This window comes from Pan troglodytes, chromosome 18 (genome assembly GCF_028858775.2).
Source record: "Pan troglodytes isolate AG18354 chromosome 18, NHGRI_mPanTro3-v2.0_pri, whole genome shotgun sequence".
NCBI classification, from domain to species: Eukaryota; Metazoa; Chordata; class Mammalia; order Primates; family Hominidae; genus Pan; species Pan troglodytes.
This window is the reverse complement of record NC_072416.2, coordinates 28,097,560-28,119,819: the sequence shown is the minus strand read 5'-3', so window position 1 is coordinate 28,119,819 and position 22,260 is coordinate 28,097,560. Positions and strand designations below refer to the sequence as shown.

At 40.6% G+C, this 22,260-nt stretch overlaps 1 long non-coding RNA gene across 1 annotated transcript in view; it reads right to left on the bottom strand.

The window, feature by feature from the left end:
* Positions 1-22,260, bottom strand: part of LOC129137322 (uncharacterized) — a 323,240-nt gene that overhangs the window by 84,496 nt on the left and 216,484 nt on the right. Inside the window, exon 4 of the long non-coding RNA XR_010152318.1 lies at positions 4,417-4,491. This is a non-coding gene — a long non-coding RNA (uncharacterized LOC129137322). The remainder of the gene's footprint in view (positions 1-4,416; positions 4,492-22,260) is intronic.

Below are 22,260 nucleotides of genomic sequence, written 5' to 3'. Positions count from 1 at the left end.
TATATCAACAGTTGATCTATGTCTGCATGTTAGACAATGACAGTTATGGTCAAACACCTGCATGGTCAAACCTCTGTGATTAAAGAGAACAAAAGGAACAGAGTAGAAGGGTAAACAGAACTGTAGGAGGAAGACCATGGCAGAAATCCCATTCCATATGTGCTTGCCCAGAAATCATGAAAATAAAAATAAAAATAAAACTCTATGCCAAAATAATAGTGTGCAACTATTGGGTAACATGTCAGTTGTTTTACATTACAGCTTAGCCTTTAAGTTAGAACCGTAAATAAGAGTGAATACTTCTTCTCTTGAAACACAACCCCAGAGATCATATAAATAACTGGAGCTCATTTAACTTGGGAGTTCAGATAGAGCAGACAAGTCCATGACATTAAGGCAAATGTCACTTTCTCTTCTTTGAACTAACACAGATTCCTAACCAGAAAGAGCGAGACCTGGCAATAACACTGGCCGAAAGGAACAGGTGATGAATTAGGCCCTGAGTGAGAGATCATTGATTCCTCTGATGTTCTTCCTATAATAATGAGGTAGCCTAGTCTTCCTATCAGCTTTTATTGTGCCCTAAATCTTGATGCTGGGTTTCTCATTTGGTTCTCACTGAAAGTTGCTGTTCTGATAATTCTAGCTCTGGAGACTGGGAAACTGCTCTAATCTGACCAAGACTTTTCCCTGGGACTAAAGTGCTGGACTTGAACCTGCCTCATTCTCATCACTAAGCATGACTCCAAAAGATTCTTCAAGGACCTTCTGACAGGCCTGATTTTGCTGTAAACCAGCCAAGACTGAACAGTCACTGAGTATCCAGAGCTTTAGTCACAAGGGAAGTTTAGGAGTAACTTCAGACTCTAAATTAGCCAATATCAGAGGCCAGTAGAGAAAGGCTTTTGAGCTAACTGAGTCCAAACTTGTCAGTATCAGCATCACATTTATAGAAATTCACGACCAAGTGATGCCCCCTCCATGGCTAACCTAGAGCTCAGTAAAGAGCAGCAGTCTAAGGCTGGCCGCAGTGGCTCACGCCTGTAATCCCAGCACTTTGGGAGGCCGAGGCAGGTGGATCACTTGAGGTCAGGAGTTCGACATCAGCCTGGCCAACATGGTCAAACCCCGTTTCTACTAAAAATACAAAAAATTATCTGGGTGTCGTGGTGCACAGCTGTAATCCCAGCTACTCAGGAGGCGGAGGCAGGAGAATCACTTAAACTAGCCTAGGGGTCAGAAAACTATGACCTGGGAGCAAATGTGTTCACTGCTTTTTTTTAATGCATAAAGTGTTATTGAAACACAGCTATACTCATTTGTTTATGAATTGTCTATACCTGCTTTTGCATACAGTTAAGGAGTTGTGACAGAGACCATGTGGCCTGAAAAGACTAAAATATTTACAACCTGGCCCTTTACATAAAAAGTTTGTCAACCCTGGTCTAGTTCTTTGAATATATTAAGGATAGATATTTCCAGGTCCCTGAGCTGAGAATTGTCTTCTGCACAGCTCACTGTCTCTCCATTTGTAGAGAAATACTGTATCTTGCAGTTGGATTGGAGCTATCATGAATTAATGTTTTTAAAGCTTAGATATTGTGGCATTTTTAAGATAGGTTCACAACTCTTTGTCCTTCCATAGAGAGGTGGAGTCTATGTCCCCTCCTCTTGAATCTGGGCAGACTTGTGAGTCATTTGTAACCACAGAATGTGGAAAAGTAATGTGACTTCTGAAGCTACATCTGAAGAAAAAAAGACAGTACTGTTTCACCTTGCTTGTTGGAACACTTGTGTTGGGGGCTTGAGCCACCATTTAAGAAGCTTGGCTGACCTTAGGCCACCATGCTGTAAGGAAGCTCAAACCATTTGGAAAGGCCACGGCATAGGTATTCCGATCAGTTTTCTGTGCTGAGTTCCCAGCAGCCCACATCAACTGCCAGCCGTGTGGGTGAGTAATCTTGGACATCAGCACAGTTAAGCCTTTAAATCACCACAGCACCTGCCAGTATGCCAACATCTGACTACAGTTTCGTGAGAACTGCCAACTGAGGTCGGCCTGAATTCTTGACTTACAGATGATGAGAAAACAAAAGATTGGGCTGTGTGTGTAGACAGGGGAGATGTAGGGGGGAGGAGGTAAATATATACACACACACACACACACGTGTGTATATATATACAAACACATATATATATACACACACATATGTGTATATATATACACACGCACATGTGTATATATATACACACGCACATATGTGTATATATATACACACGCACATATGTGTATATACATATGACTTCTGGTTTCCAGTTCAACATGTAAGGAGCTTAGAAGTCATCACTTCATCCTGATAAGTAAAAGCCACAATGAACTAAAAAATCAACAACTCTTCTTAGATATGTAAGAGAAGTGAGGACATGGGGCAAACCACTGCCCCCAACATTGGAGAGACCAACAGGTACACTGGAACAGAGACTCACTGCTTACGGGAGTCGCATCTTAGTGGAGCAGAGACTCACAAGCAAAAATCACTGCAGAAGCCCAATGCCAAGGGAGGGAAACCTGAACTGTAATTGACAAATTGCTGGAGGCTCAATATGAACAAATCTGAGGGTTAAAAACTCCAAGGAGACCTAGTCATGGAGGACTCCACAATATTGTGAGTTTTACCTCCAGGAGCTCAACCAAGTTCTCACAGTGGATAGCAAAGAAAAATTCCCATGTGCTTCTGGCTGCAGGAGGGAAAATGGAACCATTTGAAAATACACAAGAGCAATTTGTTTTTCTTAACAAAATCTGTCTTCAGTAAAACTATTTAACCAGAGCTTAACCTGCTGAGGTTTTATCAAAGTCTTACTGACTTGGGAGAAGGGAAATATCCAACTCCAACCCCCTCCAGCCTTCCTGTGGAAAAAGAGAATTACCCAACTGCAGACCATTGTAGTTATCCTGTTCCCCGTAAGGGAGCAGGCAGAGAAAAATTAAGACACACCCGTAAAGTTCAAAGTCCAGAGACATAGGCTTACTAAAAGACTGAAACCTAATAACGGGACTAGAGAATGCTTCTCCTTATTCTATGCCTTACCACTACATTATTAGAGACCTATTTACAGGAGTTTATATGCTGTAAATAGCATATGCAGTATATATCAATAGTCACTTTAGACACCAATAGTCTAAATGCACTAGCTAAAAGATATTGTTAGAGTGGATGGAAAAACACAAGCCTCTTTAAATTCACTTTAGTGTAAAAACATACTTAGATTAAAAGTAAATGGATGGAGAAAGATATGCCATGCTAACACTAATCAAAAGAAAGTAAGAATAACTATATTAATTTCAGACAGAGCAAACTTAAAAAGGAAGGAAATTTATCCAGGGACAGAGAGGGGCATTATGTAATGATACAGGATTCTCTAAAAAACATAACAATCTTTAACATGTATATACCTAACAACAGAGCATCAAACTAAATGAGGGAAAAATGGACACAACTGCAAAGAGAAATAAATGAATTCAACACCCCTCTATCAAAAAGGGACATATTCAGCATGCAGAAAATCAGTAAGGACACAATTGAGCTCAATAGCACCATCAATGAACTGGATATAAATTGTATCTATAGACCACTTTATCCAACAACAGTAGAATACACATTCTTCCCAAGCTCACATGGAACATTCACCAAGATAGACCATATTCTGGAAAAAAACTAGAAATCAATAACAGAATAACTGGAAAATCTCAATATAAGTGAAGATCAAACAAAACACTTCCAAATAACACACAGGTTAAAGAATAAATTTCAAGAGAAATTTTTAAATATTTTGAAGAAAGTTAAAAGGAAAACACAACTTATTAAAATTTGTGAGATTCAGTGAAAGCAGTGCTTAACAGAAAAATTTATAGCATTGAATGCATATATTAGAAAAAATAATCAAAATTAATCATCTAAGTTTATACCCAGAAAAAGAAGAGCAAACTAAATTCAGAGTAAACAGAGGAAAGAAATAAGTATTACAGCAGAAATCAATGAAATTGGAAACAAGAAATCAATAGAGAAAATCAACAAACCAAAAGCTGGTTCTTTACTAGCCAGGCTAAGTAAAAAAGGAAGAAGACATGAATTACTAATAGAAATGAAGGAGGAGACATCACTACAGATCCATGGACTTTAAAAAGATAATAAAGAAATTCTAAGAACACAAATTTGAAAATTTGGATGAAATAGACCAGTTCCTTGAAAGACATAATCTGCCAAAACTAACACAAGAAGAAATAGACAATCTGAATAGGCATATATATGTTAAAGAAATTGAATTAATAACTAATAACTTTCCTAAACAGAAGCAACAGGCCCAGAGGGATTCACTGATAAATTCTATCAAACATTTAGGAAATAAAGTTACCAATTCTCTACAATCTCTTTCAGAAGATAAAAGCAGCAGATGCTTCCCAACTCATTCTGTGAGACTGGAATCACCCTGAAATCAAAATCAAACAGATGTATTACAAGAAAAATAACTATATATGAAGATCTCTCATGAACATAGATGCAAAAATTTTCAGCAAAATATTAGCAAATTGAATCAAACAATGTATTAAAAGAATTATACACCACAACCAAGTGGGATTTATCCCAAGTATGCATGCCTAATTCAACATTCAAATATCAATTAATGTAATATATCACATCAATAGGCCAAAGACGAAAAATCACATGATGATATCAATAGATGAAAAAAAATCATTTGACAAAACCCAAAACCCACTCATGATTAAAAAAAAAAAAACTTTCAGTAAATTTGAAATATATAGGATACTACAGTAGTGGATACATGTTCTAACCAATAGAAGGTACAAAACCAAAAGTGAACCCTAATGTAAACTATGGACCATGAGTGATAATAATGCATTAATGCAGGTTCATCAGTTGTAACAAATGTTACCACTGTAGTGGTATGCACCACTCTGAGGGTATTGATAATGGAGTAGGCTATACATGTATGGAAGCAGGAGTTATATGGGAAATCTCTGTATTTAAAAAAAAATTTTGCTGTGAACCTAAAACTGTTCTAAGATAATAATGATTTTTAAAAAGTAAAATCTAAGCAAAAAAGAATTTTTTTGTAAAAAGAGTCTTAAACCAAAAGCAGGATCCATCTGACTATAGGTCAGGTCACGTCAGTTGGCTACAAGGGGTCTCTGATGGGGACAGTTCTCAACCAAGTACTGTGAGGAAAGATGGCACAGAGAAGGAGAAAGAGAGATTGAGAGAGAATATTTTTTGAAATTTTAAGCATAATCTATAAAAAAGTGCACAAATCATGAGTATACAGCTTCAACAGTTTTCTCAAAGGGAATAAACCTTTGTAACCAGCACCAAGACTAAGAAACAGAACATGACCAGCACCCCAGAAGGCCCCTTTGTTCCTCTGATAGGTACACCTCCATCCCGTCTTCTAACAACTTAGATGAGTTTCACCTGTTTTTAAGCTTTATATCAACAGGAACCAGACTGCACATTTTCTTTTATGCTTGGCTTTTAAAATTTCACTTCATGTTTGTGAGATTCAGCCATATTACCATGTGTAGCTGTGGGTGCAAATTATCAGAATGGTGAAACCAAGGGTGAGAGAGGCTGCTGAACACACCAACTTGCTTCAACTAACTACCTATAGAAAAATCCTAGACATAGCTAGGAGGAATATCTGCCACAAAGGGACCACAACACAAGGAAGAACAGATCTTTGGAAAGAAGACACTGACAGTGAATGGAGAGAGAACACAGACACTGGGCTGAAGTGAGAGGAAGCTGGGAACCCTGCATGAGGCAATCATGCTCCAGGACTTGTTCCTGGGCCCTAACAACTGGGGAAGGGGTGAGTTGAGCAGGAGAGGAGCAACCCATTCTCACCATGGACCTCAGGAATTCTGGCTACAAGAGACTCCACGATTCCCATGGACACTTGAGCTGGCAGGGAGAGCTGCTTAATGAGGTGGTAGGGACAGGATTCTAGCCTGTGTGGAGCCCAGAGGGTTTGGTGCAGGAATGTCTGCAGAGGAGCACAGCCAGGGATGTCCCTCCCTCAAGGCTCATCATACTGCTCTAGGAGACTCTAACCTTAGGGGAACTGTAAGACCTGAACAGAGTAGGGCAATCTTGTCCATGAGATGGGTCCAGTCTTACCTGGGCACCCTTCTGCCCACTGGCCTCTCCCTGGGACTCATCCTCACCATGCCTGCTTGCAGTGCAGCCTCAGATGCCCAATCAAAGTGCTTCCCAGGGGCCCACATCATAGTTCCTGTGCTGGCAGACCATGCCTGACAATTGGAGAGCTCCAGCAGAGTGGCCCCCTCTGACATGCACCAGCCTACCCACAACCTCCCCCCATAGCAGCCTCTCCTGTACCACTTCACTGGTGTGCACTCACCTATGGCCACTCTACCATCACTTTGCTGGCACCTGTGTGCATAGGGAGACCTCACCCCTTCCCCATTGCTGCCTGCATGAGAGCACCCACACACCCCCACAACAGTGCTATTGTGCCACCATTGCTGGCATGAACACACCCAGGGAAACCAGCAGCCCCACCCTCTGCTCCATGCCACCACCACCACTGGCATGAACACATGCATGGAGGTCACCAGCCCCGTGCCTGCCAGCACCCCACCCTCACTTCAACAATGCCACACACATGAACATGCACACAAATTCCAGTGGCCCCACTCCCTCCTCCTCCATCCCTAGCACTGCCACCTCTGCTGCTGCTGTCAAGGTCCACACTGAGGCCAGCCATCCCAGGCCAGCCAGTGCCCCACCCTAGCTGACAAGCATGCACCCTGCCACACAGCTGCTGTTGCTGACATGTGCAAACATGCACAGATCCCACTGCCACTGCCTGATGAAGCACTTTAGCTGGCATTGCCCTTCAAAGTGTTGTAGCCAGCAGTCCGGGAACACTTCAGCCCCTCCAGGGCAATAGGTTGCCAACCTTGAGGGGCCAGAGAACGAAGCTGGAGGCCTGATACCAGCCCCCCAGAGTTAGAACACACAGCCCAGGAGTGCTGAGCTAAGCCTTGAACACCAAAAAATGTACCAGAAACAAAGCCAGTTGATTGACTCTACCTTATACCACAATCAAAACCCCAAGCACATCAAAGAAAATAAAGCAAAAAAAAAAAAAAAAAAATCCAAAGGACAGCAATTTCAATGATTGAAGGAATACACAGATGAGAAAGAACCAGCTCAAGAACTCTGGACATTCAAAAAGCCAGAATGTCCTTTTACCTCCAAATGACCACAGTAGTTCCCCAGCAATGGTTCTTAACCAGGCTAAAATGGCTGAAATAACAGAAATATAATTCAGAATATGGATAGGAATGAAGATCATTGACATTCAGGAGAAACTCGAAACCCAATTCAAAGATTTTAAAGAACAAAATAAAATAATATAGGAGATAAAAGACAAACTGGCCATTTTAAGACATAACTAAACTGAGCTAATAGAGCTGAAAAACTCACTTCAAGAATTTCAGAATACAATTGCATTATTAACAACATAATCAATTAAGCTGACGAAAGCACCTCAGAGCTCAAAGACCACCTCCAAGAATATGGGATTATGTAAAGAGACTAAATCTATGACTCATTGGCATCCCTGAAAGATAAGGGAGAGAAAGCAAGAAACTTGGAAAACATATTTCAGGATATTGTCCATGAAAATATCCCCAACATTTCTAGAATGGCCAACATTCAAATTCAGGAAATGCAGAGAACCCCTATGAAATGCTGAATGAAAAGAAAATCCCCAAGACACATAATCATCAGATTCTCCAAGGTAGAAATGAGAGAAAAAAATATTAACAGCAGGTAGAGAAAAGGGGAAGGTCACCTACAAAGGGAGCCCTATCAGGCTAACAGAGGACCTTTTGGCAGAAACTCTATATGCCAGAAAAGATCAGGGACCTATGTTCAGCATTCTTAAAGAAAAATACTTTCAACTAAGAATTTCATATCCATCCAGACTAAGCTTCATAAGCAAAGGAGAAATAAGATCCTTTTCAGACAGGCAAATACTAAGGGGTTTTGTTACCACCAGACCTGCTTTATAAGAGGTCTTGAAGGGGGTGCTAAACATGGAAAGGAAAGACCACTACTAGCTACTACAAAAACGCATTTAAGTACATAGATCAGTGACACTATAAAGCAACCACACAAACAAGTCTGCATAATAACGAGTCAACAACATGATGACAAGAACAAACCTGCACATGTCAATACTAACCTTGAATCTAAATAGGCTAAATTCCCCCAATTAAAAGACACAGAGTGGCAAGTTGGATAAAGAAGCAAGACCCAACAGTATGCTGTCTTCAGGAGAACCATCTCACACGCAATGACACCAATAGACTCGAAGTAAAGGGATGGAAAAAAATCTACTAAGCAAATCGAAAACAGAAAAAAAGCAGGGGTTGCTATTCTAATTTCAGACAAAAACAGGCTTTAAACCAACAAAGGTCAAAAAAGATAAAGAAGGACATTACATAATAATAAAGGGCTCAATTCAACAAGAAGACCTAACTATCATAAATATATATGCACTCAGCACAGGAGCACCAACATTTATAAAGCAAGTTCTCTGAGACCTATGAAGAGACTTAGATAGCCACACAATAATAGTGGGAGACTTCAACACTCCCATTGACAGTATTAGACAGACGATTGAGGCAGAAAACTAACAAAGATATTCAGGACCTGAACTCAACACTGGACCAAATGGACCTGATAGACATCCACAGAACTCTACCCATTCTTCTCAACTGAATATGGCACATACTCTAAAAGCAACCACACTATTGGACATAAAACAATAAGCAAGTTCAAAAAAAACTGAAATCATGCCAACTATGCTCTCAGGCCACAGCACAATAAAAATAAAAATAAATATTAAGAAAAACATTAAAAACCATATAATTACATAGAAATTGGACGACCTGCTCTCAAATGACTTGGGTAAATAATGAAATTCAGGCAGAAATCAAGAAATTCTTTGACACTAATGAGAATAAAGATACAGCATTCCAGAATCTCTGGGCCACAGCTAAAGCAGTGTTAAGAGGGAAATTTATACCACTAAACACCCACATCAAAAAGTTAGAAAAATCTCAAATTGACAACCTAATATCACATCTAGAGGAAATAGAGAAACAAGAGGAAACCAACCCCAAAGCTAGCAGAATACAAGAAATAAACAAAATGAAAGCTGACCTGAAGGAAACTGAGAGGAAAAACAAACAAACATAAAAAGAGCAACAAATCCAGGAAATGGTTTTTTGAAAAAATTAATAAGATAGACCACGAGCTAGACTAATAAAGAAAAGAGAGAAGATCCAAATAAACACAATCAGAAATGATAAAGGGGAAATTATGACTGACCCCACAGATATTAAAAAAGAAATCCTCAGAGACTACTTTGAACACCTGTATGCACACAAACTAGAAAACCTAGAAGAAATTGACATATTCCTGGACACATACAACTTCTCAAGACTGAACCAGGAAGAAACTGAATTTCTGAATAGACCAATAATGAGTTCCGAAGTGAAATCTGTAATAAAAAGCCTGCCAACCAAAAATGAAACCGAGGACCAGATGGATTCACAGCAGAATTCTACCAGATGTATAAAGAAGATGTTGTACTATTCCTACTGAAACTATTCCAAAAACTTGAGGAGGAGGGATTCCTCTCTGTCTCATTCTATGAGGCTGACATCATCCTGATACGAAAACCTGGCAGAGACCCAAAATTAAAAGAAAGAAAGAAAGAAAACTTCAGATCCATATCCTTCATGAATATCAATGTAAAAATCCTCAACAAAATACTAGTAAATTGAATTCAGCAGCACATCAAAAAGCTAATCCACCATGATCAAGTAGGCTTTATCCCTGGGATGCAAGGTTGGTTCAAAATAGGTAAATCAATGTGACCATCACATAAACAGAACTAAAGACAAAAACCATATGATCATCTCAATTGATGCAGAAAAGGCTTTCAATAAAATTCAATATCCCTTCAAGTTAAAAACCCTCAATAAATTAGGCACTGAAGGAATAAAATCCAAAATAAGAGCAATCTATGACAAATCCATAGCCAACATCATACTGAACTGGTAAAAGCTGGAAGCATTTCCCTTAAAAACCAGAACAAGACAAGGATGCCTTCTATCAACATAGTACTAGAAGTCCTGGCCAGAGCAATCAGGCAAAAGAAAGAAATAAAAGGCATCCAAATAAGCAGAGAGGAAGTCAAACTATCCCTGTGTGCAGATGATGTAATTCTATTCCTGGAAAACCCCATAGCCTCTGCCCAAAAACCCCTTGATCTAATAAGCAACTTCAGCAAAGCTTTAGAATACAAAATCAATGTATAAAAATCACTACCGTTTCTGTACACCAATAACAGCCAAGCTGAGAGCCAAATCAAAAGCACAATCCCATTCACAATAGCCACAAAAAGAATCAAATACCTAGGAATATAGCTAATCAGGGTGGTGAAAGAGCTCTAGAGGGAGAACTACAAAATGCTGCTCAAATAGATTAGAGATGACACAAACAAATGAAAAAAGAATTCCATGTGCATGGATAGGATGAATCAATATGGTTAGAATGGCCATACTGCCTGCCCAAAGTAATTTATAGATTCAATGATATTTCTATCAAACTACCAATGACATTCTTCACAGAATTAGACAAAACTATTTTAAAATTTATATAGAGCTAAAAAAGAGCCCAAATAGCCAAGGCAATCCTAAGCAAAAAGAACAAAGCTGGAGGCATTATGGAACCTGACTTCAAACTATACTACAACGCTACAATGACCAAAACAGCAAGGAACTGGTAGAAAAATGGATGCATAGACCAATGCAACAGAATACAGAACCCAAAAATAATGCCACACACATCCATCTGATATTCAACAACGTCAAGAAAAACAAGCAATGGGGAAAGGACTCCCTATTCAATAAATAGTGCTGGGATAACTGGCTGGCCATGTGCAGAAAATTGAAACTGGACTCCTTCCTAACACCATAAAAAAAATCAATTCAAGAGAGATTAAACACTGAAATGTAAAACCTAAAAATATAAAAACCCTGAAAGATAACCTAGGCAATATCATTCTGGACATAGGACCAGGCAAAGATTTCAGGTAAAGAGGCCAAAAGCAATTCAACAAAAACAAAAACTGACAAATGGGATCTAGTTAAACTAAAGAGCTTCTGCACAGGAAAAGAAGCTGTTGACAGAGCAAACAGACAACCTACAGAATGGGAGAAAATATTTGCAAACTATGCATCCAACAAAAATCGAATATCCAGAACCTACAAGGAACTTAAACAAATTTACAAGCAGGAAAGAAACAACCTCATTAACAAAGGGCAAAGTACATTAACAGAAAATTTTCTAAAGAAGACATACATATAGCCAACAAGCACATGAAAAAAATGCTCAATACCACTAATCATTAGAGAAATGCAAATCAAAACCACAATGAGATACTACTTCAAACCAGTGAGAGTGGCTACTATTAAAAAGTCAAAAATTAACAGATGTTGGTGAGGTTGCAGATAAAAGAAAATGCTTATACACTGCTGATGGGAATGTAAATTAGTTCCGCCATTGTGGAAAGAAATTTGGAGATTTCTCAAAGAACTTAAAATAGAATTGTCACTTGACCCAGCAATCTCATTGTTGGGCATATACCCAAAGGAATATAAATCATTCTACCATAAAGACATATGCGCTTATATGTTCATCACAGTACTATTCACAATAGCAAAGACATGGAATTTACCTAAATGCCCATTGATGGTGGACTGAATGAAGAAAATGTAGAACACATACACCACGGAATACTATACAGCCATAAAAAGAAAGAGATCATGTCCTTTGCAAGGACATGGATGAAGCTGGAAGCCATTATCCTAAGAGAACTAACACATGAACAAAAAACCAAATACTGCATGTTCCACTCATAAGTAGGAGCTAAAACATCAAGTACATGTGGACACAAAGGGCCCATGTGAGGGTGAAGGTTGGGAGGAGGGTGAGGATCAAAAAACTAGTATCTGGTACTATGCCTGTTACTTGAGTGACAAAATAATCTGTATGCCAAACCCCTGAGACATGCAGTTTTCCCATGTAACAAACCTGCACACGTACCCCTGAACCTAAAATAAAAGTTAAAAAAAAAATCCAAGATGAGAGAAATTAACTAGTGAGTGAATTACTCCATTTTCAAGCAGAATTTAGAAGAATTGTAAAGGAGCCAAGACTTTTGGAGTTCAAAAATAAAACTACAATTCCAGTCTCTCCCAGCAAAAGATTCTCGAAGAATGGGCCTTAGGGCAAGGATCAAGTCCAAGGAGGGACTGTAAGATCCTTTAGTAAGACATTAGAAAGATCTAAGGTGATGCATCATAGATCCTTTCAAGTGTACAGTAATCTTTCAAGAATCTTAAGACGATGTCTCAGAGATCTTTTCCATTAAACAATGGGACTTCTAAGAAATTGAAGGATGTTTTCCCACAGCAATGTTACAGAAAGCCAAAAATAGCAAAGGTCTTATCTCAAACAGATGTGTTGGTGTATCTTTTGTCTAGTGGAGTACATTATAAGAATATTTGAAAAAGGGCTAAATAGAGATTATAAGAAAGTATATAGTCCTTGAAATTAAAGTCTCAATGATGAGTTAAAATAAAGATTAGAGAGATATGCTAGGCACCTTTACAATTCAGTAAATTTAAAACCTAGCTTTTCTTGGCCATTTGTGATACGATTTAATGTTGAAAATAATATCAACAACATTCTTGCCTGAAGGTCAAGCAAAAGCTGAATAGAACATGCTTGTATAGATTAATGAATAGGTGGTCCACATGTCATCTTTGTGTTCACTTTTTAAAATTACTCAAATAAATTGTTTGTTGTGTCTACTTCATGAGCTATATTCAGCCCAAATACCTGAATCCACCATGCTCAGCCACATTCTGATCTCATAGGAGGTATCAGAACAGGCAGAAGCGTGCGGAGCAGAAACTGCCCATCTGCAAAGCTGGACTCTAGCTATTTATGCCTAGTGTTCCATTATTGGAACACTAAGCTTGTGGGAGTTCTTTATATCTTACTGCTCAAAGTCATCGCCAAGGTCTGATTTTTCGCAAAAAAAAAAAAAAAAAAAAAAAAAAAGAACCTCCGGCATAAATGGGTTAGAAGACTTGTGAAGATTCCCTTTGTCACAAGAATCTTCTCAGTCCAAAGCAGTGTCTCCTTTTTGTTTACTACCTGTGGCAGGAAAATAAAGTTGTTAGTTTTGCTTTAACAAATCCACAAGAGAAAAACCAAGCCCTTATGACCTGCAGAAGAGGAGAAAGGGAAGAACTTAATCTGCACCTCCTTAGCAATCAGGTCACAAACAGCGTTAGCTGCTGCCACTGTGTTTCACCCATGCTAGTCATTTCAGAGTTGGCAGTGACTAAAGGGCCAGGAATCCGAGGTATCTTCACATTCCAGCCCTTCTCTCACTACCTTATGTAAAGTTGCTGGGACAATGTGGGTAGATCTGGACAGGAATAGGATAGCTGCAAGGAGGGAGTAGGATGGAAAGGGACATTTGAGGCCACTCAAGTAACAAGACTGGAGGTGGAGAGCCTGCTGAGGAGCCCATTAGTTCCAGCAGTATTTTTACCAATCCCATTGCCTGTATCAAGCCTGCCTCCCCAGGAGAGCAACACAGATGAGCATCTGGCTGGCTACTGTGAACACAGGCAAGAGTCCTGGGAATCTGGGAGGACTTGGAACTGGAAAATTCAATAGATAATGATGATCACTATGAACTATGCATGTCTGCTAAGGAGTGACAGTTCCCTGAAACCTAAACACCTTGTCATTTGAACACCTGAGACACAGGATATTGTGAACCCTATAGGCAGTGTTGCTGAATATAAAATTCTACATTTCAGACATTCAGGGGAACCCAACCAACACAAAATACATCAATGCAGACACACGCACAGTTTGATTCAATAGGAAAGCTTTCTACAGGCACTGCAGAGTTAAGTAACACAGCAACAGTAACAGAGCAGGGAATACAGAAACCAAGGCAGGACACAGAGAAACTTTTAGTCAAGATGCTAAATGACTCAGAATAAATGGAAGAAAGGAAAGTGGAGATGAGAGTGGGAAAAGAAGGAACGGAAAACCTAAGACAGGAAGAAAACAGAGGATGAAAGAAAAGAAGAAAGGGCCAGGAGTGATGGCTCACGCCTGTAATCCAGCCTAGCCAACATGGCGAAACCCCATTTCTACTAAAAACACAAAAATTAGCCAGGCATGGTGGCGGGCGCCTGTAATCCCAGCTACTCAGGAGGATGAGGCAGGAGAATCACATGAGCCCAGGAGGCGGAGGTTGCAGTGAGCCAAGATAGTGCCACTGCAATCCAGCCTGGGTGACAGAGTGAGACTCCGTCTCAAAAAAAGAAAGAGAGAGAGAGAGAGAGGGAAAAGAAAAGAAACAGAGAGAAAGAAAGAAAGAAAGAAAGAAAGAAAGAAAGAAAGAAAGAAAGAAAGAAAGAAAGAAAGTTAGTTTATGATGGAGAAATAATATCAATAAGAAATCTTCTAGTTTCCAAAACTAGTTTGTATCATGTAGTATTATAATTATTTGTTTACATCTCTGATTTTGCCTTAAATTCAAGACAGGAAAACTGGATCACTACTGCAACTTTCGCAGCATCAGCAAGGTGCTTGGAGTAGATGTTTAATAACGATGAATGTAGAGAAGAAAAGGAATCCAGCCAAAGGAGCTTACGGCTTGTGGTTCTTTTATTTATTTATTTATTTTCAATAGCTTTAGGGGGTACAAGTGGTTTTGCATTACATGAATAAATCATACAGGGGTGAAGTCTGGGCTTCTCATGCACCCATCATCTAAACAGTGTACATTGTACCCAGTAGGTAATTTTTCATTCCTCACCCCCACCCACCCCTCCCTTTCTGAGTTTCCAGTGTCCATTATATTATATCACTCTGTTTGCCTTTCTGTATCCATAGTTTAGCTCCCATTGATCAGTGAGAACATGTGGTATGTGGTTTTCCATTCCTGAGTTACTTCACTAGGATAAGGGCCTCCAGTTTTATCCAAGTTTCTGCAAAAGACGTTATTCCATTCATTTTTATGGCTGAGTAGCGTTTCATAGTATACATATATGTGTGTGTGTGTGTATATATATATGTATGTGGAATCTATAGATTCTATATACTATGGAATATACATACTGTGAAATATATATATACACACTATGGAATTATATATATATACCACATTTTCTTTATCCACTCATCAGCTGATGGGCACTGAGGTTGCTTCCATATTTCTGCAGTCTGAAATGCAGCATTTCACTGAGCTTTCCCCTTAGATTTCAGTCTTTCTTCTCTATTTCTTTGTTGTTATTGTTTTTGTTTGATTGCTTGTTTGTTTGAAACAGGGTATTGGTTTGTCTCCCAGGATGGCGTGCAGTGATGCAATCATAGCTCACTGCAGTCATAGCTCACTGCAGCCTCAATCTCTCAGACATAACTGATCCTCCCGCTTCAGCCTCCCATGTAGCCGGGACCACAGGCATGTGTCACCACGCCTGGCTAATTCTTTTTGACTTTTAGTAGAGACAAGGTCTCACTATGTTACCCAGGCTGGTCTCAAATTCCTGAGGTCAAGCAATATTCCCACCTTGGCCTCCCAAACTGCTGAGATTACAGGTGGTGAGCCACTGCTCCTGGCCACTTCTCTATTTCAATTTGTCCTATGTCTCCCTCCCCTACCCCCACTCTCTTTTTCTCTCTGTATCTCTCTCTCACACCAGAGTTAAGAACCTAGGAGGCATCCATAATTCCTCTCTCTTCTTTCCCTCGATTCTCCATCACCGTCGTGCTGACTTTTACCTCCAAATGTTCTTGCGTCCATTACCTCCTTCCAATCCTTGGCACCTCTTCCCTAAATCATCATATGACAGCTTCATAATGCTATCTTCCTCTTTGGCTGCCTCTTGTGATTACTGCCAGAATAGAAAATAAATTACCATCAAGTTTTTGCTTGACATTCTACAGTGGCTCCCTATCACCTACAGGCCTAAGTTCAAGGCCAAGTATGGACTGGGTTGTGGACACTGCAAGGGCACACTCCATAGCCCTTTGAGTCCCCTCTACTATTTCTGGGTACCTATTCCCCCAACCCCAGCTTCTGTGTGTTTTGCTTCTAAGGGCCCACACCTTAGATTCTCTTGGGAGGGCTGCCCCTACATGAATTGACCACCTTTGCTCACAGGTACAAAGAGTCAGAAGTGTCAGGGCGGCCTACAACCAATGAGTGACTGATGCCAAGGTGTTAAAGCCCAGCTCCCTTGGCTCAAATAAGGACAAAGTCTGAGGTATAACTTACATTCCAGAGCTCCCCAGCAGCACCAGATTAATGCTGAGACTTTGCCTAAAGTCACACCATTACTTGGCATATTATTTATCTATTGTTGCATAACACATTTTCCCCAAAAAATTAATGTCTGAAAGAAACAAACATTTATTATCTTGCATAGTATCTGAGGGCCAGGAATCTGGAAGCGGCTTAGCTGTGGTCAGGGTCACTCATGAGGTTGCAGTCAAGTTGTCAGCTGGGGCTGCAGTCATCTGATGGGAATAGAGGATCTGCTTCCAAGATCACCTCACGTGGCTGCTGGCAAGAGGCTCCAGTTCCTTGCCAGATGGGCCTCTCTATAGGGCTGCTGTCTTTTCCCAAAGCAAATGATCCAAGAGAAGGAGAGAGCTAGGAAATGAGCAAGACAGCACCCAAAACAGAACCGAACCTCAGAGGTGACATGCAACCACTTCTGCTATATGCTGTTGGCCACACAGGTCAGTCCTGGTACAACGTGCAAGGGGGATTACAAAAAAGGCAGGAAGTGGGGATTGCTGAGGACCATCTTGGATGCTGGAGACCACACTTCTTCCCCTTCTCTATCCTGCTCCTCACATTCTCTTCTCAGGTTTTCCTAGGAGCACTTTTTTTTTCTTTTTTTGAGACAGAGTCTTGCTCTGTTGCCCAGGCTGGAGTGCCATGGTGCGATCTCAGCTCACTGCAACTTCCCCCTCCCAGGTTCAAGTGATTCTCCTGCCTCAGCCTCCCAAGTAGCTGGGATTACAGGTGCAAGCCACCATGCCCAGCTAATTTCTGTATTTTTCTGAGATCAGGTACATTCAGGATAGTATGGCTGTAGACTAATTTTTGTATTTTTAGTAGAGATGGCATTTCACCATGTTGGCCAGTCTGGTCTCAAACTCCTGATCTCAGGTATACCTGCCCACCTCGGCCTTTCAAAGTGCTGTGATGTAAGGTATGAGCCACCATGCCTGGCAGGTTTTCCTAGGAGAACTTCTCAATGAATCACTTGTATCTGAATCCTAGTCTCAGGGACTGCTTCTGGGGGAACTCAACCTAAGACAGACTGCAAAGTCCTCCAAGACATGGCCCTTGCCTAATTCTCCAGTTTCATCTCTTGCCAGCAACATGTGCCTCACCCTTGATGTGCCAGCAACATCGAAATGACACTTGAAATCACCTGCACAAAGCATGTAATCTTTCTATGCCTTTACTCAGAGGGCAGAAAAAGAGTCTTAATCATCTTTTTATCTCTGTCACTAGCTGCCATTAGACATTTGTTGAATGAATGAATGAATGTGAACATCCTAAAGTCTTCACTGTCACTGTGAACATCCTTAAATGGCCACTACACAGGGGTGAGTGGAGAAAAGGACATGTGGCTTTGTTCTTTCACCTGGAGCAAGTTTGAGAACTTCACCATGCCCTCTAAACTCTGGGAAAGGAAAATAAGGGAATCCATGCATTCATTCAACAAATATTTAGTGAAAGCTCACTGTATAACTGGCATTTTCCTGAGCATTGGAGAAGCAGCAATGAAACAAATAAATTCAAAATCTACTTTCAAGGGCTTATATTCTAGTGCAGGAAAATAGTGACAGCTAAAAGATATCGAGTGTCATATGTCCCAGCCACTGTCCTAGGGGCGTGTGTGTGTATGTGTGCACATATACACATAGAGAGAGTACCTCATTTAATACTTACATAATCCTATGAGATAGGTGTTATTATTATTCTTATTTTGAAAATAAGGAGACTAATGCACAGACAATAAATAGTGGGCCTGGAATTTGAACCCAGTTTGTAGCATTCTAGAGCCCATATTCTTGTCTACTCTACTCAACAAATAGAAGCGCACTAAAAACTGCATTGATGTGGCAACACCAACAACATACTTGTTCGTTTATCTGGATTTTCTTACCCATACAATGTGTTTTATTTTAAAACTCTGAAAAGGGGAAATAAGAAACTGCTGATGCCTAGTGTAACTAGAATAAAAACAGCCGCTTTGGGCCAGGCATGGTGGTTCATGCCTGTAATCCCAGCACCTTGGGAGGCCAAGGTAGGCAGATCACTTGAGGTCAGGAGTTCAAGACCAGCCTGGTCAACATAGCAAAGCCCCGTCCCTACCAAAAACACAAAAAATTAACCAGATGTGGTAGTACGTGCCTGTAATCCCAGCTAGTCAGGAGGCTGAGGCACGAGAATTACTTGAGCCTGGGAGGCGGAGGTTGCTGTGAGCTGAGATCACACCACTGCATTCCAGCCTGGGTGACAGAGTGAGACTCTGTCTACCAAAACAAACAAACAAACAAAACAAAAAAGCAGCCACTTTGAGCCAGAATAGGCCTAAAAGGCAATACAGTGCAGAGATAACAATTTAAATAGAAGTCGGGAGTTAGGGCTGAGCTAGAACTGGTAGTGTGGTACTGTCTGTTTCCTCTTCTCCATGATAAGGAAGCTAGATGAATGTAGCTCTCAGATCCTTTCTTCTATTTCTTCGATAGCAACCTTAATGGGCTGGCTCTTAAGATTTCAATGCCTTTATGAAATGTAGCCTTGGATTATATTCATCAGCCTACATATGCCATCTCCCCTGCTAGACCATAAGCCCTGTAGTAAGTGAATGCTCTTTTACACACCACTATACGCCATATACACCATGCCATCTGGGGCATGTCTTACCATAGAGAATGGGCCTCTATATTCGAAGACCACCCTTGAAAAGGCTTCTTCAAGGTCACAGAAGGAATGAATCAAAGAGTCAACATTTAGACGCAAGCCTGTCCCATTTCAAAGCAGGTGCTTTCAGCTCACACCTAATGACTCAAGAAAGAGCAGTTGCTTAAATAGTATTCCTGCTGGGTCAGCGTGTTGTTTCATAAAGCCTATTTCAAATATTTCTCTCTCAACCACACACACTCACTCACAAGTTCAACACTGACTTTTCTAAATCCCCCAGATGGTATCCGTCACCTTGAAATTGGGTCTTTTATGAGCAAGGTAGGTCCTGGTCTGATTCTTGATTCTCAGCTCAGAAGCACTGTAGGGATATACTTCAGAAGAGATAAAAAACAAGATTTTACCAATATTGATATTTTTATTTCTTTAGATGCATGGGAATTCATTGCATTGTACCTCACTTGCCTTTACATCTTAATTGTTAAATAATTTTTTTAAAGGGAGGCATTGTTTTTCCCCTGAAATATCCTAGTTTCTTGGAAAATTTATGTAGTTTCAATTTCTTTTTTTCTTTCTTTCTTTCTTTTTTTTTTTTTTTGTCAGAGTCTCAGTCTGTCACCCAGGCTGGAGTGCAGTGGCGCAATCTCAGCTCACTGCAACCTCTGCCTCCTGGGTTCAAGCGATTCTCCTACCTCAGCCTCCTGAGTAGCTGGGATTACAGGCGCACACCACCACATGCAGATAATTTTTGCTTTTTTTTTTTTTTTTCTTTTTTTTAGTGGAGATGGGGTTTCACCATGTTGGTCAGGCTGGTCTTGAATTCTTGACCTTGTGATCTGCCCACCTCGGACTCCCAAAGTGCTGGGATTACAGGTGTGAGCACCGAGCCTGGACTCTAGTTTCAATTTCTTAGTAATGCCCTCGTTCCCCACAAGTCTTTGAGGGTTGAGGTCCTAGCAGAAAACACATATCACACTTAGAAGGGGTTACTGAAAAGAGCTTAATAAAGGGGCTACTGAAAAAGGTGTGGGTAGCTATTTGGGAGGCTGAGGGCAAGGGGATTGCTTGAGGCCAAGAGGAGTTTCAGATCAGCCTGGGCAACACAGCAAGACCCACAGTTTCTACACACACTTTTTTTTTTTTTTAATTAGCAGGGTGTGGTTGTGTGCACCTATAGTTCTAGCTACTTGGTAGAATGGCAGGGGAAGATCCCTTGAACTCAGGAGTCTGGGGTTGCAGGGATCTATGATCATGCCACTGCACCCCAGCCTGAGTGATACAGCATGACCCTGTCTCTAAAATGAAAAAAAAAATTAAAAGGGCTGGGCAGGATAAGGGAAATCAGCATGGGTACGGTGCAACACCTCAAAACTAACAACATGAGAGCCATTACTGCCCCTAGGTCAGAAGGCGCAAGAGTGGGGAGGACTTAGGGAAACCTGGTGAGAGTCGTGGAGAGGCCTGGCAGAGAGGCATGTGGCCTCTATTCAGGAATGTGACTCCTGCAGCCTGACTGTGGAGCGAGGGCTGAATATCATTCTCATCTCACCTTCCCAGCTCCTGCTGCTGCGTCCCATTGGCCTGACACAACCAGGAGCTGAAGGAGAGGTAGCCTGGGTGATATGGTGTGGCTGTGTCCCCACCCATATCTGACCTTGAATTGTAATAATCCCTACGTGCCAAGGGCAGGGCCAGGTGGAGATAATCGAATCATGGAGGTGGTTTTCCCCAATACTTTTCTCATGGTAGTAAATAAGTCTCACGAGATCTGATGGTTTTATAAAGAGGGCTTCCCCTGAACAAGCTCTTTTGCCTGCAGCCATGTAAGATGCGACTTTGCTCCTCCTTTGTCTTCCACCATGTTTGTGAGGCCTCCCCAGCCATATGGACCTGTGAGTCAATTAAACCTCTTTCCTTTATAAATTCCCCAGTCTCAAGTATGTCTTTATTAGCAGCGTGAGAACAGACTAATACACTGGGTAATGCGACCTCCCAGGCGAGCCTCCCAGAGCACAGAGCAGCTGGAGAAGAGTGGAGCATGGGTCTGGAGAGGCCAAGTGAATCTCCTGCTCAGAAGCCAGAGAGCCGAGGTCGTATGACAACAGCCACCTTCTTCAGCAGTCAGATGTCAGAAAGGGGATGGTAGAGGCTGACATGTAGCATACGGCATATCTAGCATTCCCAAAGTGAACAAGCATCCATTTGGCTAAAACAGGAAATCTCCTCAATAGTTGTATATTCATTTTGCTTCTCATAGAGAAGAAAAGTCAATCGACAAAATATAGAGAAGAAAGAAGTAGATCAAGTGCTATAATTAGGAAGCATAGCGTAACCATAACATTCATTCATTGAATATATGAAAATTCAAATATGTTGCAGGAGTGGCAGAAAGGGAAAAAAGAACATGTTTAAGCAGCAGCACAGGAAATCCTGCCCACCATGCACTCCACAAGCTTATATATGAAAGTGAGCATGAGGTCGATGACATTAATTCACTGTTCCCACCAATCTCAGCTCCCTTGAGCCTCTCACAGTGCAAGCATTTGCAACACCAAGTGTGATTCTAGTGTGTGTAGATGTGGTCATGTAGGTACTCTTGATTACGTAGTTTAGATTACTATATATGTTAATATTTATGCCTCTGTGCAGGTCTGTTCATAGAAAAATCATGTGTACTATTCTTTAAAAAGCAATTTAAGAAATTTTCAAGGCTTTTTTATGCTTCAGAGCCATAACACTTTTTGTAATCATAAAACCCATGGAAAAAATTTTTGAGACTCAACTACCTATTTGTATATACTGTTTTCTGTTCACTGACTTTAAAACCTCACTCCTGCATAAACTATCGCTCTACTGAAATCTCTTAACAAGGTAGAAATTAGAAAAGGAGTCTACAGAGAGTCCGTTGTGGAAATGGGGAGAGAATCAAAGATTTCTTAGTAGAATAATGAATAAATTCCTCAGAAAAATCTATTAAGTTTTGTTTCCATATATAGCAATTTTTAGATGCTTAATAACACCCTTGGGTCACAAATAAGTGGTTCTTAATTAGACAAAGAAATAAAAATCTAGATGATTATTTGCCAT